The sequence below is a fragment of the Pteropus alecto genome, unplaced genomic scaffold, assembly GCF_000325575.1.
Source record: "Pteropus alecto unplaced genomic scaffold, ASM32557v1 scaffold81, whole genome shotgun sequence".
Classification (NCBI taxonomy): Eukaryota; Metazoa; Chordata; class Mammalia; order Chiroptera; family Pteropodidae; genus Pteropus; species Pteropus alecto.
The window spans coordinates 17,066,382-17,093,492 of record NW_006433378.1 but is presented as its reverse complement, the minus strand read 5'-3'; the positions used below and the strand labels follow the sequence as shown (position 1 = coordinate 17,093,492).

Below are 27,111 nucleotides of genomic sequence, written 5' to 3'. Positions count from 1 at the left end.
TTCTTAAATCCTGGCTAAATATTTCTTTTATTATTCCCTAGAATGCCTTCATTACTTACTAGCTTGTAGAATAATTTTAACATTAAATTAAACAAAGAATTTTAAGCAAATAGCCCTTAAAATATGTAACACATTTTAGGGACTCGTATAAGTGGCTTTAAATTTCACCATTATCATGCATAATATACATAGCTACTATGGTCTATTTACATAGATAATTAAAAATGATTACATTTTGGGAAACTTCTGTAAACCTATCAAAACTAGGGAAATTATCATCCAGCAGAATCTATCAGTTTGATTTTCTACCATCAATATTTTTAAGGTGCAATTTCCAAAAGAATGTATTTCATAGTTTTAGTTCTCATAATGGTGACTTATCTTGCAGTTATTGCAAACTCAAGATTGTTTTTTCACAACGTAATGCACTTTGGTCATCCATTAAAAAATGCATTAATATTGATCAAATGAGAAGAAAAGACTCTTTTAATATAATTTTTAATGTCCTAAATATGTTTTGTTCTCTAACCCAAATTGGCTTTTACAGGGCTTGTGAACTCTCAAGACTGCCACAGTGATGTAAATTATGCAGTTATTTAAATAGAATTTCTTGGAAGGATATATGATCATAGGATGCAAATCAGTATATTTCATCGAAGACTGAAAAACAGATTGTATGTCAATAAGCCAGTACATACTATTGGTAGTGAAAAGTATTTTTAGACTCAGATCTTCAGGCTTTGCAAGTGATGTGAAACAAAGAGCCATCCCTAGTCTACTTCAATATGCCAACCTCTTCTTCCATTTCATACAACTGCTTCTTTCTAAAGAATTCCAGTGATAGGAAAGAATTGTATTAACTGGAAAGACTTAAGTCCGAAAATAAAGGGGAGAAAGGGTGAGTATAGGAACAAACTTCTGAGGGAAAAATTGCCCATGTAGAAGAGTCTAAGAAAGTGAAATTTTATTTATACATTATTCTTTAGTACTTTTTATTTTGAAACACCCTTTTTTGGGTGACTGGTGCAGTGAGGCACTATGGGTAATAAAAAGATGTATACAAACTCTTATGTTTTTGGAGTTTACAGTATGTGTGCAAGTATTATTTTAGATTAAATATAGCACCATATAAATGATATAGAAAGAAGTGCTATAAGAGAGAGAGAGACATTGTTTCTGAATAAAGAGATCAGAGAGGGTTTCACTGAGGAGGTAACATTTAATATAGGAGGGATAAGGTGTATGCGGGTTGATGGGAAGGCAGTAAGTAGCCCAAGAGAACTGAACAAAATAAAATAAGCCTGGAAAGGAAATTTGGACTAGTTCGTGAAAGGCCTGGGAGGCCAGAAATCCAAAGCAGTTGCCTAGAGCAACCAGAATATTCTTAGAATATTTCATGTGCCTTCTGGCTCATGGGACATAGAGTATCCATGAGTTGTGAGCAATAGAAGAGACAAAAACTATGTAACTTATAAGGAAAAAGCTAGAGAACACAGGAAGGGAAAAGATTAATACTATCACCTATATCATACTGAATTATAAAAAGTGTGCATTTAAATTTTTTCTATCTTTATTATTTATCGAATAAATTTTTATTAAAGAAGGGTGATACAGTGGTGGGGAGCTGGAGGAGTTGCTTTGGGTTCACTTAGGCCTGCCTTCAGATCTCAGCTCTACTAATTATTTATGATATCTCTAAGTCACAATTTTCTTATCTATAAAATGGATGTAATAGTGCTTCCTTGCAGAGCTCTTGTATATGTTAAGTGAGACATTGTAAGTAAAAGACTTATCCCAGGGACTGACATGTGCTCAGTGCTCAAGAGGTTCGTTCCCTCTCACCCTGGCCCTTTCCAGGCTCTGCCTCTGTCCCTTCTTTTGTGTCCCTCGTCTTCCCCAACCACTAAGGTCACTTAATTCTTCTTTATAGGCTTCTCTGTAATATAGATCTTAGAATTAACTGGCAACTTAAGCCCGAGTAATTTAAGGAGCTCCTATCCGATATTTGGGACTCAGCTCAGGTCACATTCTTGATAGTAGTTTAGCTCTGATCTTGGGCGTTGTTTCTCTCTTTGGACTTCTGTCCAGTCGTCTCCTTAGAACCCAGTCTTTTTAAGACTGCACCTCTTCTTGCCAAACCTCATAACTCCTACTTTATCCCCTTTTCTGTTGGCTCTGTTGCCCTGGACCCTGGTCTAGTTGATGGAATGAGCCCTCCAAAGCTCATTTTTTGTATGTGTGAAAAGCCACTCTGCCCCACAGCAGCTTTATTAGAGCGCTAACTTGGGTTTTTTGCACATCACTAGAATTTCCCTGGTCCCTGCAACTAAGGACATATGCAATTGCATGTGCGCTGACATGGTTCCTGGTGTTCATCCCTCAGTCCATACGGATCTGTACCAGGCCTATCTGCATCTGTACAATTCTTAAAGGTACAACGATGACCTGAGGATCATGTGATAGAATAGGAGGAACGAGACAAGTGCATGACTAAGTACACTGCCAGGCAGGATACGATAACATGTGTCAGAGAAGTTTGAAACACTGTGCAAATTCATAGAAGCAAGAAATCACATTAGGTTGACACGTTTCTGAACTGCCATGTTGAAAGTGACATTTGAGCTAGGCTTTCAGTGTTAGATATCAACAGATAGAGGAGAACACACAGCTAGAACAGAGAAGCAACATGAACAAAGACACAACTGGTCAAAAGGGTACCAAGGAAAGAGTAAGTAGTAGGTGGGCAGGCTAAAGAGAATGTGGTCTGGATCTAGGTTATGAGAAATCTTAAATGCCTGGCTAGGAATAAAGTACTTAGCATGATAGGTATTAGAGATTAGAGCCGTGGTATACAACCACACAGGCTATGCACAGACCAACTCCAAGAGGTCCCATTCTTATACACTGGGGATCAGCAAACTTTGTTTTCTCTGACCAGATAGTAAATATTTTAGGTTTTGCAGGCTATGTGTTCTATGTTGCAACTACTTAACTCTGTCTTTGTAACAGAACAGAAGGCACAGACAATATGTAAACAAATTAACATGGATATGTTTCGATAAAAATTTATGAACATTTAAATTTGAATTTCACGAAACTTTATTCTTTTTTTTTTCAATTATTTAAAAGTGTAAAAAACTATTCTTAGCTAATAAGCTATACAAAAATAGGCAGCAGACCAGATTTGGCCTTCAGGTTGCAGTTTGCTGAACCATATTTAGGCTCAGTATGAATGACACTCCTGAATATGACACAGGGGCCATGATGGGAAGTCATTAATAGTATGTATTAAGAAAAGCACGATACCGTCAAATCTGAATAAGAAATAAGTTAGTGGAAAGAGAGATGTGAGATAGGACACCAAGCCCGTGGCTACTGCTACAGTTCAAGCTGTGTGTGTGGGTGTGGGTGTGGGTGTGTGTGTGTGTGTGTGTGCGTTTTCACTAGTTTTTACACATATTCGAACTGCCATCTAGAAAGAGACATTTGACCTGGAATTTGTTTTTCTACAGTGATTATTCTACACTTTCTATACCAAAATGTCTGTACAATGTATGACCATCAACTTGGCACTGTGACCAGTTCTCTTCATGTCTTTTAGAAAAGAGAATGGCAGCAATGTCTAAAGAGAATAAAAGGAGAAAAGCAATCATTCTCAAAATTGTAATCTTTGGGGGAGGGGTGGAGGAATTAACCCAAACCCTGAGTCAAGGCAGTAGTATCAGCTGTCAGCACAAGGAAACAAAGAAGCATTCGCTTTACAATGACCCGGTCCTATTTCCTCACAACATTACATAAAACATCTTATAAAATTCACTGTGCTTTCTGTACCTCTCTATTTTAATAGCCAGCACTTGGGCGTGTGTCAGAAATCTTGATTCAGTGACCTTCTGCTTCAGAAAGCTTTATCTCATTGTTCATGTACTGTCTGCATTCCAGCACCTGCCTGTGGGTATCTATTTGTGGCCGGCTTGTCTATGGCCATGCTACCCTGAACAAGCCTGATCCCATCTGATCTCAGAAGCTAAACAGGGTCGAGCCTGGTTAGTATTTGCATGGGAGACCACCTAGGAAGACCAGGTGCTGTATGTGTGTACAGTGCTGTTTTAGAAGCAAGAAACATCTTTTGAACAGGTGGAGGTTCTATAGAGGCAAATATGTGCTTAATATAGGAAATATTTTATCTGATATAGACATATGAATAGAATGAGCTTTCTTGTAAATAATAAATGGCATCCCAGTAGGGTTATTTTGTTTCCTTGTTTGTTTATTCGTTTGGATTGTTTTATTTTTGGCAGATATAGACAAGCTTATTCCAAAATTTGTATGAAATTTTCATCCAAAATGATTATGGAAGAGAAGAGTAAAGCTGCAGGAAACACACTACTCAATTTTAAGACTATTTACAAAGCTATAGTAATCAAAATAATGTGGCATTTCTGAAGGGAGAGGCACATAGATTAATGGATCAGAATAAAGAACTCAGAAACATATCTGCAAAAAACTTAATTAATTTTTGAAAAAGGTGCAAAAGAAAGTCAGTGGAGTTTATTATATGTCAAGTATATCTCAAAAAAGCTGTTTTAAGAAAATGGCATGCTAAGATAATAAGAGTTTCTCCATAGGGATAATTTGTTAATTTTGTAGAAAATTGGAACAGATGACTTAGACTCCTTCTACGCTAATGTTGTAGGATTCCATTCAGTTTCCCAAAGAACCCAAAGCATATTTTAATAGTAGAATCCACATCATTAATTAATTTGTATTAAATGTATTTAAAAGATTAAAGTTTTTATATACAAGCCCTCTTTGAATGTAGAAAACTGACAAATAGGATATCATTATCACCATTATTAACATTAACTTTTTATCATCAACAATCTTGAGGTGACTAACAAAATAATTACATATAAATTCAGTATCTTTTTGAAGCCTGAAAACGAATGTATGCAGTAATTACCCAAAACAATAAAAGGAATGTTATTGAAAGACTTGGATATAACCTTAAAAACATTCTAATGAGATTTTCACATAGCTGATGTTTGGTCAGTATTATACCTTGTCATAAATATTCATTAATCCTTGGAACATATGATTGACTTTGTCACACAGTAGCTAATCCAGGAAAACAGCCTCCAGCAACAGAGCAGAAGATGCCACACGAGTTGCCAATATTGGATTCATTCATTCACACTTGAAGGCAAGGATAACATGAAAGTGTCTTTATAGTCTGCAAACTTGTGCTTTTGGTAATCTTATATGTCGTTTCTATATCTCAACTTCTTTGGCATTTCTTTATGTTCCATACATAGAATATATGCCAATACTGATACATGAACAGCTCCTTACTTTGCTGCTTAAGCATTATAGCTATTAAGCCAGTAGGTCTGGAAATGGTACCAGTTTCTATGGCTTTAACAGTGGGATAACTTTTTCAGTGTTGATGTTAAATGAGAGTATAATTCATTTTATCTTACCCGGGCAGGTGTTCATTATTTCATGTGGCATTATTTATGCATTTGTATTTAAATAGTAGCCTAAATTTGGTAACTCTATTTGCAAACTTTTATATTTGAGACTGAAGAACCCCTCTGACATAAACAGAATGTATATTATTTCCACCATTTTGTGGATTTGAAAACAAAGTCCCAGGGATGATAACTGACTTACTCAAGGACACACGGATAGTGATTGGTTCAACCAGCTCCTATGCCCAGCCCTGCTGAATCCTGCTCCCACACCTCCTCCATTGCATCATGCTGTATCTTAACAAGATCATTCCAGAATTGGCTACTGTGGTAGACCTGAGGAGTGCTCACCCATATCCAGGTCTCCTCTCCTCCCAGGGCACCTAGAAGACTATACTTCCCAGCCAGCCTTCTTGTAGTTGAGTGGGACCACGGGATAGCTCTGACCACTGTACAATGAGCAGAAATGTGCACCACTCCCAGACTGAGTTAGGCAAAATCCTCTATGTGACCTTTCAGCATCTTTCACTTTGCTGGTAAGAATGGAAGCTCTGTGTGGGGATAATGGAGCCATAAAATAGAGAGCCTGGATGGCTGAGTCATTGCATGGAGGAGAGCTGTCCTGGTGAGTTGTCTGACTTAAGCAGATTTTGGTTGAGGAAGAAACAAGCTTTCTTAGGCCACTGAGATTTGGGGCTTGTTTGTCACAGCGCCATGAGTTCAGCCTATTCTAATACAACTCACCTAGATTCTTTCTACAGCTGCTATTAGTACTTTACCATTATCTCCCAAAACACCATTACCTATTAAGATGTTAAAAAGGAGTACAAAAACTGCTCTTTGCTGCTATGAGAAAATAAGACAGGAGAAGATCACAGGGATTGATTAAGGTTTAGGTGCCACAATTTTAAATCAAGTGGTCAAGGAAGGACTCACTCAAAAAATAACATTTGACCAACAACTCAAAGCCATGCAGATATCTGCAGTGATTGTTTTCTAGGCAAAAGAGAACTGTCAATTATCTGATGTTTAAGGAGCAGCAAAGAGGCCAGTATAGCTGGAATATAGTGACTGGGCAGGAGGGGCATAATGAGAAATGCAGCCGGAAAGATGAGGAGGAAGAGGCACATCATGCAGGGCTTTGTGTGCTATTGTAAGGACTTTGGCTCTTACTCTGAGTGAAATCAGAAGCCACTGGGAAGTGTGGTGCAGTGCAGTGACATGGTTTGATTTATATTTTTGAGAGATTGTTTTCTAAAAGCATATTTATGACAATACACAGTTATTAACAATGGGTGATATCGCAATATAATCCTGGCTTCATTCATGTGTCCTTTTGATCCATGAGTAATTCTCACCAAACTAATGCTTGTGGTGTCAATTCACAGTGCAAATTAAATTGATGACAATCGAACTTCTGTCTAAGGTTCCCAGCCATACCATTGGTTCAGTGCCCTGATTTGAAATACTTGCCATAAAGCCATCAAAGAAATCCTTGCAAAAGCCTTTATTCTCCTCAACCTCCACTGTAAATCATCAAAATCGTTGCATTATAATTTCACAGCATGTGAAACGGCACTTGGAGTGTCCTAGGCAATGACAGAGTGACCACATTGATCTCACAAACCGTTTACTTTGTCATTTCCACCTGGATACCCAAACAGACATCTTTGGCTCAGTATCTCCAAAAATAAAATCATTCCCCACTCCCATCTCGCTAGTCCAGAACTTATGCCCATTGTATTCTTTTTCTCAGTTCAGAAAACTGACATTGGCACAGTAACTCAATGCAGAGACCCTGGAGATTGGTAACCATTTCTAAAAGTTCTTTGCCCTACTCACCTCTCAAATCCACCTTTCCCCTCTTCCTCCAACACAACTTCAAATCTATTTCATTTTCTCTCGTGTGAATGCTGGAAGAGCTTCTCATTACAGACCGATGCAGGGAGCATCTTTCTAAAACACAAATCTGGTTGTCAGTCCCCTCTCTGCAAGGAATGAGCTACATTCTTTGGACTTAAAGAGCTCTCACCATCAAATTCGTGCCTGCGTTTTTAGCCACATCTCTTGCCACTTCTAGACGGAAACCTTGGCCATAGCTTGCTGTTTTACAAATATCATAAGCCATTTCACATTTCTGTAACTTTGCACATGCCCTGTGAGCAAATATTTTTCACCTGTTTAACTGTCAAATTCCTCTGCTTATACGTCATGTTGTTTTTAAAGCCTTCAGTGATCTCCCCTCAAGGACTCTTAATATATAACTTTATTTCAATGGTGACTTTGAGCCTACATCTGTCACTCCTCCAAGACAACTCTTTGTATGCTCAGCCCCTCCCACAGAGGCATAAAAGATACTTAGTAGGTGCTCAGTCTATGTCAAATGAATGAATTAATAACTCTAAACACCATTCTAGCTCTGTTGCCTGGTATTAACATAGCATGTCTATATCTCAACACCTGTCCTGTGAGGCTCATTGGGTAAAAAGTGGTGTTGTGTAGTCAGAACCTTTGTGAAGGAAAATGTAGTAATTTCCTTCAGCAGTTCATTGGGAAACTTGAAAATAAACAGCACTTTAATGTTGCACTTGTTCTTACTTAGGTTTTGTGGAGGACATTTTATTGCTTCAGATTGATTTATCTTTGTAATTCTTTTTTGGCTTGCAGCCGTTTTTATTAAATGATTATCATGCTTCTTAGGACTGACCTCATTTTCTTCTGCACTGTACGCTTTGGCTCTGAAGGGGATATCTGTTGAGAAAAACCAGCCTCTGGTTTTTTGGTTTATAAGGGGACCTGAATGCTGAAATTTGAGTAAAAATAGATTTCATTTAAGAGAGCAGCTATTCTAAAAATAATAATCAAACAATGGGGAAAGTAAAGATGCTTGATTTTTTTTTTAAGGGAGTGCATTTCAGAGATACAGTGCTGTTTAGTATTTATATTTGGCTCTTTTTTCTATTATAGGATAGCATATGTTCTGAGTTAGGACATTGCTGGTTTTGCTCCATCAAGTCGAAACCCCTCTCTAGTCAGCATAGGGGATGTTTGGCTGAATATTGCAATAATATGCTATTATAGCTGGTGGCTGAGTCATCTATTTTTACAGAATTGGTACTGTAAAGAAATGAGTCATATGCCTCATGTCAAAATTAAGTGAAAATTTGAAAGTCAAAAGTAAAATGCTCAAGTGAAAAATCACAGCAACCTGTGGGTTGAGGGTTTTCATAGCTACTATTTGATTTTTCCCCAAGTTGCATTATTATTCTCTGTATTTTCATGCACCAAGTGAGAAAATCCAAGCTCAGAGCTCACTAGTACTGTTATGAAAAGGATGACAATAGAAATGATTCTAGTTTCTCTGTGATCAACTATAAACCTTGATCCTCTGTTCATTATGGGCTTCATTTGCTCATATGAGTTTCCAGTGGTCAAGTACTCGAATGAGGGGCCAGGGTCATTTTAGCAAGTAGGCACCCCCCTGGATTGGGTAGGGAGCCTACAAAGGTCCTTTCACTTTGTGAGCCTGTTTCTCTTCCCTCGAATAATAGGATTCATAGCATGGGTACCTTGTCAGGTATCCAAGGTACAAGATTCAGGGCACAGGAGACAGTGATTATAGAAACACTGGAGAACTGCTTCAGACCAAGACAACGAGCTCATTCTTCTGTTGCGTCATGATTTAACTCTGTAACTAGAACCAGAAATCTTCTTTGGGGAAGTTGAGTTTGAGAATAGAGCTACCCTACAATTCACCTTAAGGCTTCGTAAAGCTAATTTTCTCTGTCTCCTTATTTGGCCCAGGATATTTTGGAAAACGTAATATAATGATGGTTGAGAAAATAATATTTACAGAGTTGGTAAATAAAAATAATTCAGTGAAACATCATTAATATAATAGTGGAGGGAGAGCCTCCTAAATGTCAGAAGGTTCTAGTTCATAAGCATTTATGTCTGGAGACTATTCAACATAGTACTGATAAATTAGATCAGGGGCGTGTTGATGATAGGATACCTATGGGGTAGACACAAGGTGACGTAGACTGTGTGTAAAGTAAAACGTATCAGGAGTCAGGTCTAGCCAGGGAAGAGAATGAGGGCTTCAAAAGTCTCACGGGTCCTTTTAGGACGGGAATCCAAAGTTTCTTATCATCAACAGAAAAGCGATTATTTTTGAGGGGTGGATGGTGATTGACTGTGAATGGGCACGAGAAGGCTTATTGAGATTGTGGATAAGTTCTTTATGTTGGCAGATGGTGGTTACGTGGCATATGCATAAAATTATAAAGTTCATCAAGCAGCACATTTAATATTTATGTACTCCACTTAAAGTTATACCTCACTAAAGAATAAACAAAGCAGACATAGAGTAGAACTGGGTAGAACTTTGATTTTATATTTCTCCCAAAAATAAATAGTCCCTTAATGTAATCTTACCTTCATTTCTTCTCTCACACCTGTAAAATAACATTAAAAACCTTTATGTATGTATGTATGTATGTATATGTATATATGTGTGTGTGTGTGTGTGTGTGTGTATTAACCTAGTTTCTTCAGAATGTGCTCTTGGTATGGTATTATATAGACAATAATTTCCTTTCATTTTCTTAAGCAGCAGTTCACAATTAGCTATGTGGCTCTGTAACTGCCTTCAAATTCATCCTCAGAACTTTATAATCATATCGGGTTAACTTAATAAGAATGGTAATGATAATAGCTCATGTTTATTAAGCGCTTATAATGTTCTAGGCACTCTGGTTACATACATACTCATTTCTCTCTCATAGCAACCTCATGAATTAAGTACAACAAATATTTGCATTTTTCTTGCTAAAAATATGAAGTTTAGTGAGGTTGAGCAGCCAGTGTATGGTCACATTGTGAAATGTGGCAGAAATTTAGATCTCTCTGTTATCAAACCACAATCTTAAGCTCTCTGAACTGCCTCCCCTTCCAGTCTCCAAATTCTCATGTAGAAGCATATCTGTATTTGAAAGTCAGGCCTGCTTTTATTGCTTTTTACATGCTTGGAGATAAAAAAAAAATTTTTTTGAAAAAAAATATTAATTCTAAATAATTTACCATACCTTGGTGACCATGAGGTACCACATGAAAAACAAAATGTAAGTAATGGTACAAAACCATAAAACTTTAGTAAAGAGGGGCTATTTTTTTTTCCCAATATCATCTCTGAGGTATGTTTTAATTCACGTAAATTTTCTAATTTCTAGAATTTTTTTCTTTTAAGCATAAACATTTAAAAATATTTTAACTATCTATAGCCTGACTACATCCTTAACTTCTTAAGTGGTACATACCTTCTATCATATATTAATCTGTTTTGGGTCTCTGGATACCATTAAGATGTGCTAGACTCTTAGAACTCAGAATGTTTCTTTTTTTTTTTTTTTTACTATTTACCTGTATTATTTCATTATATTTCAAAATTATTATTATATTGTCATTCTTTAGAAGGCATCCTGATCCCGATTTTTTTTTTTTTTTTTTAGTTTCAACTATACAGCATAATGACTTGACATCCACATAGGGGTGCAGCTACCTCTTTGACATAGTGAGTTTATTTCCTTCCGATAAATACGCAAAGTGGAATTACTGGGTCATAGGGTAGTTATACTTGTGTTTAAGTGTTTGAGGAACCTTCATACTATTTTCCAAAGCACCAATTTACATTCCCACCAACAGTCCACACGGAGTCCCTTTTCTCCACATTCCCACAGACATTTGTTCTCTTGTCATTTTGATGCTAGCCATTCTGACGGGAATGACGTGATATCTTATTGTGGTTTTGATTTGCATTTCCCTAATGATCAGTGATGTTGAGCACATTTCATGTACCTATTAGCCATTTGACTATCTTATTTGAAAAAATGTCTATTCAGGATTTTTGCCCATTTTTTAATTGGATTATTTGGTTTTCTTTTGCTGTTGAGTTGCATGAGTATATATTTTAGATGTTAACTCCCTATTACATATATGATTTGCAAATATTTTCTCTGATTCATAGGTTGCCTTTTCATTTTGTTGATTTTTTCTTTTGTGATACGAAGTTTTTATAGCTGTGTTTTCTCTCATTTATTGTTGACTTTAACAGTTGTTCTTATGCCATTTCATTGAATTTGCTGCTTCAAAATCCTTTTGGGCTAACTGGAATGTTAATAGACATACACGACAGAGCTAAAAATACAGATAGCAGAGCTTTCAGAAAGGTTTATAAAATTAGAATAAATAAACGATGTGTGGGAAGACCTGAAAATTTCTCTTATTTTTTTAAAAAAAAATACAGAGATTTTTTTTTGTGACACTTCCTTTTTTCATGGATTTGTAAAATTCACATTTTTCCAAAGGTATTTTTTTCTCCTTTACATTCTATACTTTAGGTGTTTTGATAACCTGAATAGATAATATCTAGATATGTGTTTTATTGTGACTTTAAAAAAATATTACTTACTTAAAACAAGCTGATGATTTCTGTCAGCTCCTCATTAGACATCTTAAATCTCCAAAAGGTCATGACAATGGCTGTTCTTCAAGATTGGTCTCCAGGCAACAGGATTTCAGGCAGATAGATACTGCAAAGGATATAAAAATGAACGGAAATATGATAAGATGCTGAGTTTGGAAAAAGGAAGAATTTAGAAGAAATGTAGATGTATTTGATATAAACCAGAAAGTTCTAGGGTCTTGGAGAGAGGAGTTAAAAAGAAAATTTTCAATCTATAATTTATTTCTTAAATTAGACTGTGGGCTTTTAATTATTTATTTAGGATTTTTTAAATAACATTTAAATTTTTAATCAAAATGTAATGCTCAATAATGTACTTGTAAAATATAATTTGATTCAATTTTGATCATATACCTCAAATTACTTTTTCCTTTTTTAAAGAATGAAATAAATGGTTAAGGAAAGAAGGACTTAAATATTTGAAATTATGTCCCACCTCTCAAGAAAAGACTCGAAATTATCTCACAAGTAACCTAAATAAATGAGATTTCCAATATATATTCTATCCATTATAACAGTAACTACAAGTGTTTTTCATGGCAATAAAATTACTCCACTGCAATTAGACTTAATATCATAGAGACTGATTTTTTGGTAAAATCCAGTGCATCTCTAAAATTGAATCTTGTGGAAAAAAGAACGTTAAACCCATTATGAGTTCCATTCACTTTTATTTTCCTTGACCCACCTACCTCTGGAATCAAGTATAAAATAGACACTTTTGACTACAGTAAATACATTCTGAACATATCTATAGAGCAAAATATAAACATTTGGGCAAAAACAATATAGCACATATGAATAAGGAATAAAAAGAAAAAAATTTCATCATCAAAAATATGCATCTACAGAAGCAGAGCACCACCTGTTTCACAGATGGTATTTAAGATAAGAGAATTTAAATAAAATTTCTCATCTTAGCTTTAACATTAGCTATAGCTTTCTAGTGTATTATAGCGCAGAGGCAATCAATACAAAAAGGAAAATATATTTGGAGTTAAATATAAATAGACTTATGACACCTGTTTCAGGAATATCAAAAATCAGGTCCCTCTAAAAGAAAAGACAGACACTATAATATCTCATCCTCGTAGGTGCAAAGACCAAGATAAATTGTAAGGATCAAAATAATTTATTTTCTATATGCTGGAGGGTTTACAGTCTGAAATAATTACTGTACAGGAAGAACACAGTGACTTCAACTTTCTTCGAAAATGTTTAAATTCATAAATAACTTATTCTCCTCTTATTGCTCTATAAATGTAACTTACTCTTCCTGTCAAACTTGCTATGCATTTTTATCTGCTCCCTGACTACCTCCAAAGCAAGCAACATTCATATCCCCATTTGATCTCTTTTTGAAAGACAAAAAAGAAGTTATCAAATTTACATATAGCCAGTGAACTCTGTCCATGCTGTGTTCTAAATTGGAGAAGGAAGTATCCTTGATTTCTTTGCCATTTGAACAGCCCTGTCTTTAGTTCTTTGCCTTCTTGTATAGACTATCCTAAATTTCCAAGGCATATCATTTGATTTCATTACAGCCTTAGTGCATAAATCAGTAGTTTATTTTTAAGATTTGGCTAGTTTTTTTAGAATGCGAAGAATATTTCACTGTTTATGTATTTATGGTCTTGGATTGTATGGGTCTGTTATTGCTTTTATTTTTCTACTCAAATATTGCACATATTCCTTTCTACCCTAAGCCATTGAGGTCCAAGGGCACACAAGCCAAGGTCCTTTGCCATATGTTTTCTCCACATTCATTAAAATATACTTATTTGTTGGAACTTTTAATTATTCATCATGGTGTTCTCTTCATCTTCAGTACATTTTGCAGAAAACCATTAATTCTTACAACATTTCAGAGTGGTAGATAAGTGGGCATTACTGGTCAGATTTTAATTCAGTCTAACTATGAGAATCTTTCTTCAAGATAGCAAATAAAATTGGGACCCATTATCTCTACTGTACAGATGAAGAAAATAAGACCAAAAGATGAAGTGGTGAACCAAGGGGAAAGAGAGAGTCTGTGTGAACAGAGTGAAAACACTTTTTCAATTCCAGCTCCAAACCTAGGTCTTTTCTATTTCTCTTGTTAGAAACTCTCTTGGCTGGGGAAAGCAAATGGAATCTGTATGTGGTGCTCTTGAAAGTTCGGTGTAAAACTTTCTCTAAGAATTATAAGACATGATAAAATTAGAGAAAAACATTATTTAATAATCACTACATGATTTATTTTTCCTATATTTAGAACTAGGGAATTGAGGAAGCCTCTATTCAGTATGGTCCTTTGCCACCTTATTGATTGTGTTCTGAGGAAATATGTCAATTACTGGAATTCTTAGAGAAAATGACCTTCCTTTTCGTTGAATGTCTAAACAGTACATAGAACAAGCATGATGCTTCACAGATAAGCAAAACACAACTGTATCTCACTACTTTTTTATAGGAAGATTTTTCTCTCCAATGGCTGAAAATTTGGCCCATCTGTGGTTTTTCAGCGCACTCAGTCCATAACTCTTCTGTCTCAAAACACTCTTATTTGGAGATTTTAAATGCCTAATCTGAGATGTCAGTAAACATTTTAGACCTCAAGCCGGGCTTCTCCCCATCTTCTAGCTGAGGTGGGTCTTCAGGGAGAGAGGTGGGTCCGATTGCTCTCCTTTTCTACCCATTTCTCACTCAGCAGATCCCTTCCTCCCAGTGCAGCCCCAGCAGAGTGAGAGCTGTGGTCAGGAAGAGAGAAGAGGAAGGCATAGGAAAGTTCCTGCTCAGCTCGGGACACTTAACTGGCTTCCTGCCCTCTGCTGGGCCCTCTGACAGCAGCCCCAAGGGCTTAGAGCTTCTTCCCTGATGGCTTGGTGGCCTTGCTAGCATGTAATTCATGTGACCACTGTCTTTTTTTTCCTGCACCACCTCCTACCTTCCATCATCCATTACACACACAGACTCAGCAGTCTTCCCATTGCAACCCCATTGCCTCTGCTGTCTGTCAGGACCTAGAACAGCTCCCCTACTGTCTCTTTATCCTACATGGACCACATCCCTTGCCTGTTATGGACTGAATTATTGTGTTCCCCGCAAAATGCATATATGGAAGCCCTAACTTCCAATGTAAGGGTGTTGGGAGGTGAGGCCTTTGAGTAGTGATTAGGTTTAGGTGAAGTCATGAGGGTAGAGCTCCCATGATAGGATTAGTGTCCTTCCAAGAGGAGGAAGAGACACCAGAGCTTTCCCTCTCTACCATGAGAGGATATAGTGAAAAGGTGGCCATCTGCAAGACAGAAAAGGGGCTCTCACCAAGAACCAATTTTGCCAGCACCTTGATCTTCCCTGACTCCAGAATATAAATGTTCAGAAAAATAAATGTCTGTTAAGTCACCCAGTCTGTGACATTTGTTATGGCAGCTCCAGCAGACTAAGGCGCTACCCTGTGTTTGACTGGGGTGTAAATTCTCCAGACCTAGCCCTTTCCCCCTCCCTGCCATAGACCTTTCCTCCAGCAAGAAAATACTGCATTCTGTTCATATTTCCTCCCTTTTGAATTTTCCTTCCCATTGTTTAAGAATATTCTTCTTCTTTTCAGCCATTCTGATCTGCTCACTGATATTGCATGCATTCAGACCAGCAGATTTTCACTGATATAACCTTCTGCTTATCTGTCTACCTCATTTCCGGCCTCACTCATGAATGCCCTTAGATCTTGCTCTTCTGGACTTCTGCAGTATCCTAAATGCACTGTGTCCTCTCCCTCTTCCACAGTCTTTCTCTTAGCTTGCTGTATTAATTTCCTGTGGACGCCATACAAATTACCAAAAACTGTAGCTTAAACCAACAGAAATTTGTTCTTGTGATTCTGGAGGCCAGAAGTTCAAAATCAAGGTATCGACAAGGTCATCCTCACCCTGGAGACTCAAGGGGAGAATCTTTCCTTGCCTCTCTTCCAGTTTCCGGTAGCTGCTGACATTCCCTGGCTCGTGCTTAACTCTCTGCTTCTGGGCCACATTGCCTTCTTCTCTTCTGTCTGTCAAATCTTTCCTGTGTGTCTTTTATAAGGATACTTATCATTGGATTTAGAATCCATCCAGATAAACCAAGGTGATATCTTGATCTCAAGATCCTTAATTTAATTACATCTGTGAGGACTCTGCAAATAAGAGAACATTCACAGGTTCTGGGAAATAGGACATAGATATATCTTTTTGGAGACCATCATTCAACCCACACCACTTGCCAATGCCTTTTCTCACCTCTTGCAAACTTCTAATTGGTGTCCCTCTCTCCATTCTTGCCTCTTGTAATCTATTTGTTATTCTACTGACATCTTCTTATCTTTCAGTGTAGAAAAGAATGTGTTTCTTAAGCATTTTAAAACATATCATTTAGGGTCCTTGGTCTTAAATTGATTTATCCCCTAAAAAGCAATTATTAGTTTTACATTATCATGATAGCGTTGTCAGAGGCATTACATATAATTCCTTCTAGGGTTGGTTATATGACATGAGCCACACTTCACTGAGTCCACGGCATTTTAATAACTTGAACTTAAAATAGTAAAAGACCAAATTATACTTCTTAGCCCCATGCGGCGTTAGAACTTTCCTTAGGGACTAATATAAGAAGCAAACTATCCACTAGTAGCAGAAGGGGAAAAAGAGGTCAAGATTTATGGAATAGAGCCAAGAGGCTCTATGATCATTTTTCTTTTAGGCATATTTCTCATAACACTCTTGCTAGCTGATTTGCTTTTTTAAAATGACTTTTTTAATAGAATAAAATCTGAATTCTTGTTAAAGGGTTTATTTTGTTCTCCAACTTGAGTGATAGAAGATTGATTAAACAATCTTTAAAGTCCTGAACTGGTAGATTTATTGACATAATCTCAACCGTTTTCATAAAATAAGTTTTAGGTACTGGTGATGTTCCCTGGAATTTTTATGATTTGGATTTCCTTACGAGGGTACATTGGTGAAAAAGGGCTCATTTGCAAATTAAATCTTAGCTAATGTGTGAGTATTTTAAGGACCAAATTTATTAAGACTGTTGACTTTGATTTCAAGTAAGGAAAAAAAAAAATCTTTGGCACTAGTGCACCTTAGTGTAACTGAATTGAATACTCTAGTAACCTTTCTATATCATCAAAACCAAGTAATTAATATATTACTGTCCAATAAATACCTTTCATTACCAGCAGATATTTTCAAGTTTGCCATCCCACTGGACATTAGGAGTTCAAAAATGGTTAGGAGAAATATGAGTAACCGTTATAAATGACTAAAGGAAATTAAGGTATACTTTTCCATTAAGATTACATCTGCTAGGAAACGGATCTTCCTTGCTGAATGCTGCTTAGGTCGGCAATTGAACAGGACGTGAGATAAATAACGGGTCTAAATCAATCTGGCAATTCTAGGTTGCTGGACTGAGTTTTCTCCCCATTTGGGAAAAACTGATCAGCCTATTTTCTTGGAGTCAAACATGTTTTCTAATGGCTACCTATGAACTTGCAAGCAACTTTGCAGTTTCTATATTTCTGTAATACAAAATGTTTTACTAGTTTTATATAGTACCAATCAGAAATATTTTTCTATGTTGACTGTTCATTTTACACACCTGTAATTTCTTCCCATATTTTTCATTTAGTAGACAAAGAATATGAAATAGACTGAAGACTGAAAATAAAATAATAGCAAAATTTATAATGATATTTCTTTCATTTTCCCTCTACAAATGGAAATGTTTTGACTTAAATTACTGTCTCCTTTTTGTTGAGAAATTGCCGCTAAAGCCTCCTCTTTTTCTGGTTCCACATATCTGAGTCCACCTGGTGTTTCTTTCCTTTAGGCTCCATCCTTCACCTCCTGAACCAGTTTCAACTGAAACAGAAACCTCTTAAGACCCCTTTGTTACTGTAACTCACTGATTCCCAATTCTAGCTCTCTATCAGCTCTGTATTAGCACCGCCAGAGTAACTTCGCAAGTGTGGGTCTCATCCCCAGAGATTCTGATTTAATTGATTTGAGTTAGGGGCCAGGCTAACTCAAATCAAGCACCCCCAAATATACGTGTGTGTGAGTGTGTGTGTGTGTGTGTGTGTGTGAGAGAGAGAGAGAGAGAGAGAGAAAATCAAAGAGAGAGAGAGAGAGAGAGAGAGAGAGAGAGAGAGAGAGAGAGAGAGAGAGACTGATTTAATTTGAATCTAATATGAAATCGGAGTTGAGGATCACAGCCTTCACTCTGAGGCAAAATGGGATTGGCTCTTATATTATATACCAAATCAGGTGTACTATGGGCCCCATTCAGCTATACAACTCTGAGAGCCTAATGGGCACACACGATTCCTTGGAAGTTACCTCTGTCTTGGAATGTAGTATTTCCAGGGACCACCGCTGGACTTTCATTTTGTTTCCTGAGTTGAAACCCTTTATGAAGTCTCATTCTGGTAACAAGATTCTTGCCCCCAAAACTGAAGCTCAGAGAGGTCAAGTCACAGAGCTCATCAGTGGTGGAAATTGGATTTAAACTTTGTCATGCTAAATCCACATCCCGTGCTCTGAATCATGACACCCAGGCCTAGGATAGTTAGGCTATTCTGCAGAAACAGGTAAACCCTAAAATCTCAGTGGCTTACCCCAACACCATTTTATTTCTTGATCACATAAGCAGCTCAGCTGTGTGGCTGTCTCTCAGGCTGTGACTCAGTGACTCGATCTCTTTCCATATCGTAAGGTCACCATCTCGGAATCCTTTGGTTTCAGTCTCACAGATAGGCTAATATCGTAAAAGGAGGTGAGGAAAAAATATTGAGTCCTAGCTCATCTTGATAGGAAATGATGCATCACTTCTTTTAATATTCTGTTGGGAAGAATTAGTCGCATAGCCCCTCCCCTCCAAGATGCACGGGAAGCTGGGAAATAAGAGGAGCACATGGCACTCACTATCTCTGCCGCAATCCTGCTGCCAGCACTCACCTGCCTTAGACGAATCTGTGAAATTAAAGATTATTATCCCCCTAATCTCCTGCTGTTGTGTTCTCCTTGTTGAATCTGCCTCTCTTTGCCCAATCTGCATAACTTTGATCAGAATCATCTTTAATCTATAGTGATGACCCATGTCGTAATTTGCTATTCTGCCTGTCTACACCGGCAATAATTACTTGAATAACTGCAGTTTGCCTTATTCTGCCAGGCCACACAGCTTGTATTAGCTAATTTTTTTTTCTTCCCAATAAGAGAATGGTCATTTCTCGATCCAGTCCTCCTGCTCTTTGCCTGTCCTAATTGATGGAACAGGATGAAGTGCGACTGACTTCTGAGACATACAAAAGAGACGAAACTGGTGTGATACCACTCTAATGGTTCAAATCCAGCATCATTTCCTCCCTGTAACTTACATGGCAGTAAGAGTGGCCTATTAGAATTTCAGAGCACATTATAATAGCTGCTCCTAAAAATGCACAAAATCAATCTGGTTTTCAAATCATTTATGCTCTTAAAAAATCACATAAGATATCTTCCAAACCAACTATTGTATCACAGTATAGCCATATTTGCCAAGATCTTTGAAACAAATCTATAATTTCCAAAGTAGACGTAATTAATTAAGAGCTGGCTAGATGATACGAATGAGTATATGCAGTTATAATTACCTAGCTCAAAATACCTGGATGATTATTATATCTCCACAGACTTGACATTGTTGCTTAAATTCATAATAAATGAGATAAGAATTATTGAACAAGATATCTCTTTCCTCCTCAGAATTGGAGGTGATGTTGGGGGAGAGATTTGTGGGAATGAATATAGCTTAAATTACAATTAGCCAATATTCAGAGAACTTTGTTCTTGTTGGACTGTAATTAATTATCACACCGAAATTTAAAACTCTTCTAATCTTTTTTTATATCTTCATTAGGCTGAGATTTCCACTTCTACTTTGCTTTCCTTTCTTGACCTGCAGCAGCTGTATTATTAGAGTGGAATTTCTGCTAATTAGTTGTGGTACTGAGGAGCTGGAAGGGACTGCGGGCATTCTCTGATCCAGTTAGATTTCAACTACACAACGACCGGGATCAGAAGATCAGACTGCATGAAGCAACCTAAGAATATCTCAAGGACTATTATTTTTAATTTATGTTTTACAGAGATTCAGGGACATTAGTTTCAGAGAAGGACAATTAAGAGTTCATTGATTATACAAATAAAGCAAACCTCCTATCTATGCATGCTCATCATGCTAAAAGTTTATGTAATATAATATTACAGAGTACATAATGCTTTTGATAGACATATTCATTTTGTAAATAAAACATACTCAGTTGAAATCAGACCAATGAGCAACAACAGAACGCGAAGTTTATCTTCTGCCCTCTCTATGTCATTCCTATAAAAGATCAGCACTTTCTCTCTGCAGAGGCCTCTTCTTTGGTAGAGACTGGAGATCTGGGGAGCTAAATCATACTGAAGTGTCATGCACTTACAGGGCATTGTCCCGTAGTGGAATAAGCTGCCTCCAGATTTAATGGCTTTTAAGTTCTGGAAGTGTCCAAAAGCTCTGAGTGACTGGGCATAGCATAGAGTTATAATAATCCATGTTCGAACTTGATGACCTTAAGGCACCACTGACTTCACCTTTTATGTTCTACTACTTGAACTCCCTCCTCCGCCTTTCTCCCTGCCCCACTGCCACAGTCAGGTTGCCTTTCACCATGTTTTCCCAAATAATTACAATGGCTTTTTAATAGGGCTGCCTGGGGACATTCTCCACCTTACTCTTAGACTGACCCATGCTTACAGTTTGTCACTTGTTTTCGATATCCTTTAATAAAACGGCCAACTTCTTTACAGATCAGCCCCCCAAGCCCCTTCTTTTTCTCCAGCTCACCTCTTTATTTTCTATTCTAGCAACATTTCCTGGTCCCTTAAACACATCATGATATATCACATTCCTGTGGAATTAATATGTTGTTCTTTTGATCTGAAATGTGCTTCTGCTCTAATCCCCTCGATTCTCTTTGATTAAATTTTAATCTTTCTTTAAGATTCAGAAGGGGTTACCGACTCAGGAAGCCATCTTCAAGTATCCCCAAATACACATATACTCTCACACCCTCTTTTACTCATACACACTCACACATACCTTCTCTCTACTCACACACACCCAATCTATACTCTCACACCCTCTTTTACTCATACACACTCGCACATACCTTCTTTCTACTCACACACACCCAATCTATACTCACACACACACACACACACACACACACACACACACACACACACACACACATGCCTGCACACATGCTAATACATTTCGATTAGGCGCTGTCCTCTGCTCTCATAGAACCTGGTCTCTGCTTCTCCCATTTGCACTTAAGGTCATATGTTATAATTACGTGCATGTATATCTGTCTTCCTTGAATCTTCAACATCATATCTAGCCTAGAGAAGATGTCAAAAAAATGTATGATTCTCTCCAACCTTGCAATCAAGTGATTTTATTTTTGAAATAAGATCTTATTTTTGAAATAAGTGATTTTATTTTTAAAATAAGTGATTTGAAATAAGTGATTTGAAATAAGATTTTATTTTTGAAATAAGTGATTTTATTTTTGAAATAAGATCTGCTAGAGCAGATGGCCACTAGAAATCCTCAGAGCCCCACACCTGCAAATTTGCCTGAAGTTACCTGATTTTGTGGTACCACTTATATATTTAGGTGAAGAACAGAGATCTGAGATTTGGAGTCATTTGTCTCTATCCGTCCTTTATTCTTTATAATCCTAGCTCATATCTATAAACTCAGACTTGGATCTGGAATCCTAATAACGCCAACTATACAAAATTGTAGTGTATATGAACGTCTGTATTGTGTTTGCAAATCCCCTGCTGCTCTTGAGTCACCCACCTGCATACCCTTCATGCCTTTCCCCCTTGGTCACATAGTCAGGCCTGGAGACAAGCACTGACCTAAGCTGGGCCAATTGCCATATTCCTGGTCTTGGCTCAGTGGATTGAGCTAAAGGTGGGTCCTCAATCTAACTGGGCCAATGACATTCCTTCACTGGGATTGTACCTTCTGGAATGAGACATGGCTGAAATCGGTTTTTCTCTCATGGATAAATATAAGACAGAAAACTCAGAAACTGTTTGGAGCTAGGGAGAGGCAGCCATCTACAGTGAGAGAGAACGGCAGTGGTACTATAATGAGGACGTTGCTCGTAGATGACTTTAAGCTGTCACTAGTATCATAATAACTATGCACAGTGCCAGGTGGGTACTAGACTAACAGGGGCTGTGGTGTGGGGAGAATCACTTCCTAAATTATATAAATGTCTCGCCACTGTGCTATACACCTGAAACTAATACAAAATAATATTGAATGTCAACACTAATTGAAAAGAAAATCACTAAAATGAGCATGAGGCCACGTCCTACTAGAAATCAAAATCTGACAGTTCCGATCAATAACATCAGGCGGGCACAGGTGAGGGTGTGAGCAAGACCTCTGGAAGGGTGTGATCAGGCAGCAGCATTTGGGTCTGGGAAGCCACAAGCTCGTGAGAATTGTATGCAGACAATAAATGTCAGAATCGAGCAAATCACTGGCAGGCCTAAAAGAGGAGATCTCCCCAGCAGATGGTGATCAGTGACAGGCTTGTCTCAGCAGAGGATGGGGACTTGCCAAGGTCCAGGAAGAGGATCACAGTTGTTTGGGTGGGCAGGCCAGTTCGTAACGTCCAGTCTAGCAATTGGAAGGGCTGCAGGAGGAAACACTGGCTTAGGCAGCGTGTGGGCTCACTGCCAGGGGTCCATTATGCCATCGTGGTCTGTTACCTGCTTCAGCAGTTAGATCAGAAAAGGCTACATGCTGCAACATCCACCGCAGTCCTATAGGAACTTTATTAAATTTTTAAATGTCTAAGCCTGAAGGGTAGCTGCTATTCTGCCAGGTCAACAACTGTGTGAGCCTCCATACTTATTTGAAACTCTCCACGCTGGAGTCAATGGGAAGGAAATCGGATTATGCCGAGGGCGCTGCATTTTCATAATCAAATTCAATCTCTGAAGTCTGATATGTTCTCAGGATTCAAATCTCAACAAATAGACTTTCAATAGAAATTCTATGTCACTGTTACAAAAAACTGCTTTGTGATTTTTTTTTCTACTCAACATATGATAAAAAGGTACAGAAAGAAAAAAGAAGAAAGTCCTGTCTAAAGCAATCTTCATAAATCAGGGTAATTAACTCTGTGCAAAGTTTCAGCAAAGGTTACTTCATAAGACTGAACTGTGCCAAAGCCTTAGAAATGAGAGAATTATATCTAGAAGTAATTGGGAAATTTTTAGGTTTGGAAGGCAGAAGGCAGGGAAACCTCTGTGCAGAGGCTGTTTCTATTTAAATTTAGCTTATGACCGCATGTCTCATCTAGTCTTCATTTCAGCACATTTTTACGAACTGCATACTATGCAGCCAGGGCTGTCACCTACATGGAAGACATTCTACACTCCTGCCTGTCACTTAGTTGTCCCCAGTTCAATCAGCCCTCAGGTCTCAGAGCTTCAATTTCCCAAACGTTCCAGGAATCCTTTCTCTCCTCTGTTTCTCTGCTTCCCGACAAGACTTTGCTCATTTTCAGATGCCTGATGCTTCATAGAGTATCCGGCAGAGTGAAGAGACTCCATAAACATATGCCGGGAAGATGAGAGAACAAGAACAAGGCAGTCCGCGGCAGTATCAGCAGCTCTGGGGTGGACATTAGGACTGCTGAGCTCTATTCTTTATCAGGAAGATCTTTATTTTGGCCTCTCACAAAGTTGGTTTTCTTACCTGTAAAATAAGTGGGTTGATTCTATTCAACAAAAGCATCCTCTGGGTCAAAAAACTGTATACGCAACTAAGAAATATTAAGAAATCATTAATACTCTATTACATTCATGTTGTTGTTTTAAAAAAGAAGTGGTTCTCTTTTGTTGAATATGATCAAATTCTTTGTTTTATTGTCTTACTCTTCTATGCCTGGAGATAATTGATCTTCACAATCAGTCTTTTCTTACTATCCCATGAATGGCTCTAAAATCCTTAGAGGTACCATGTATCACTCAACTTTGTATCTTGTCACCCAGAATAGTGTTTAGTACATGATAGATGTGCAATATATACTGTATTTCATGAATATTGCTATCTAGTGGCAGCTGTTTAGAATTACAGGCATAATAAAGACAAAAAAATCAAACGCTTCTAGGCCATGCCTATAAGCTGATTTAAGTCTGGGTCAATACTACATTTCTAAATATTGCTGTTAAATAAACAATGAAATTGATCACATTTATGTATACTGCACAAAAAGGTTTTAGGAACTTTCGTAACTATGAATGACCGCATTTGGACTTTGACAGTATTTTATACTGTGTTATGTCGGGTTATATGGGCAGCTAACAGAATAGTGACATTTGGAATCCACATGGTACACAGAACATATCAAGTAATCACTCAGATTCCTGTTTTCTTAAATAAAATATAAATATCAAGTAAGGATCTATACAATACACATATACATACATACACATATATATGTGTATCTATACATACACACATACACACAAAGAGAGAGAGAGAGGAAGAGAGGGAGGAAGAGAAGAAAGAGGGAGTAAACTGCAAAACAACATTTAATTGCTATTATTATTATTACTCTTATTTTATTACATGTATTTGAACTGCATTGAACTCACTTTATAAATCTAATGTAGAAAATAGGCAATTGTTCAGAAAATTTGATCAGCGAAGATAAGTGCAAACCAACCAATTCTCAAAAGGTACTTTTTGCCTTGAATTATTCTTGCTTTCTTAATCAATCAAATCATTTGCTATTGAACTCCAGCGATGAAGTGTTATGTGCAGGTCAGCCTACTGTTCACGACACCTTCAAGACCATTTTTTATTTTCATCTTATATACTTCTGAGAAGTCTAGGCAATGTAGAGTTTTCTTGAAGGTCTCTCACTGAACCATAAAAATTTAATGACTTCAGATGGAAGATGAATGATCTCAACTTAATAGAAGTTGACTTACTGACTCTTCCACTGTGGTAGATACACTTGTCCACCTCAGTATCTGTCCTCTACATTTGCCTTCATAAAAGAACCCTTGCTGGTTAATTGGGTACATGGAGTCTCATGCTTTTTTCAGAATACCTATACGCTCCTTAAAACTGCTGTTTCCACCTTAAATATTTCTTTTTGTTTACTCTGTGTGCTAATCTTGGCAAAGTAATTGTGTTAGGTAAGGTCACGTGGCATATCTCACACAAACACACACACGTAAACTAAAATAACAGAGGTTTTAATGAAAAAAAGTTTAATAGTTTATTTCTCTCTCATGAAATCCAGAGTTGGACAACTCAGGGCTGATATAACATCTCCATATAGCTATCAGGGACATACACTCCATCAAACTCACACCTATCAGATCCCTAGGCAGACTGTCTTCACAGTCCAATGTGGGGGCTAGAGCTCAGCCATTACTCTCATATTTCAGAAAGTGGGAGAGAAGACGAAGAAGGGGAGGAAAGCCCATTTCAGCCATTAAAGTTTTTTGAGTGATTTCACAAAATATATTTTACTTACAACTATTTTCTAGAACTTTATCCTCTATATAAAGGATATATAAAGGACCCTACTTTATTGTGTGTGGGGGAGGGGGTGAGAGAGAGAGAGAGAGAGAGATACAGAGAGAGAGAGAGAGAGAGAGAGAGAGAGGGGATTTAGGAATATCTAGAAGATACAATATTTATTTCAGGTAGCCATGTACCCAATTAACCATTGAGAGTTCTTTTTATGAAGGAAAATGTAGAGGACAGATATTGAGGTAGACACCTGCCTCTACCACAGGGCAAGAGTCAGTAAATAAGGTAAATTTATTCATTTAGAGAAACATTAGTTTCTAATTTTATTATTCTGAGGATAACAGAGAAGTTACCTATAAAGCCCTAAGAAAAAGGATTTGTTAAGAAGTGTTGTTAGAGACAAGGACTAGCATAAAAAAAAAAAAAAAAGGGCAAAATAAACATCTTTGGCATATCTGAAATTTACAGGATGTTTTTTGCAAGTAACATAGACTTAATGGAAAAATCATATGGATTGGTGTTTCTACCCTCCATTAACACTTTACACATGAAATTGTAATAATATTTAGTAATAATTTACTAATACTTGAAATTATAATTGTCTTATTTGATATAGATGTATATGTAGCTAAATATAGATACATAGACACAGACATATGGGTACAGAAATAGATATAGATAGAAGAGAGAGAGAGAGAGAGAGAGAGAGAAGAAGAAGAAGAGAGAGAGAGAGATGGAAACAGAGACAAACAGACACAGAGACAAAGACAGTCCTGGAGTCCTACTGTTATCAATAGAAGTTATAGAACCACATATCCTTAATACTGAAAACTGTACTCTCTTGGGTTTATTTTTATATTCTTGCCATTCTTGAATGATTTATTAAAGCAACAGAAAGAAAAAAAATATATTATTTTTTTTAATGCCTACAGCAATTGATATTCCTACATGGTCTCCCATCCCAGTACTAATCAGGCCCGACCCTGCTTAGCTTTCGAGATCAGATGGGATCGGGTACATTCAGTATGGCATGGACGTAGACCCATCATTTTTAAAGTAAGCAAGTTAAATTACTAAATTATATACCTTAAAATTGCCAATAAGTTTAGAATAAAAGATTGGTTCTAAAAACTTAAGAACAAGAAAATATTGCTTTACAGTATTTTAATGCAGTAGCCAAAAGAACAAATTATTGAGAAAATGGAATAATCTGAAAAAAAATCTTCCAACTTTTATTTTTCTCATGTGTGCATTTTACTTTCACCCCTATAGCTTGGAATGAAATTTTTTTTCATTGCTTTCATTCATCACACATGAATTATTAAAAAATAAATAGGATTATGCAATGTTCTCTTTTTAGTAAAAAGATTAGAATGCTTTTCCTTCACTTTTATTTTTCATTACAATAGAAAATGAACTCATTTTAAGTTTATTCTTTTGAAATTGTGGTCATTTTTTCTTGAAAACATTTACAAATTTTAACTTTCATTT

The 27,111-nt window shown here is 37.0% G+C and overlaps 1 protein-coding gene and 2 pseudogenes across 1 annotated transcript in view; 2 read left to right on the top strand and 1 right to left on the bottom strand.

Annotated features, from left to right (window-relative positions):
- CYYR1 (cysteine and tyrosine rich 1) overlaps positions 1-27,111 on the top strand; it is a 97,284-nt gene that overhangs the window by 54,219 nt on the left and 15,954 nt on the right.
- On the top strand, positions 3,974-4,092 carry LOC112476834 (annotated as a pseudogene).
- On the bottom strand, positions 26,544-26,662 carry LOC112476952 (annotated as a pseudogene).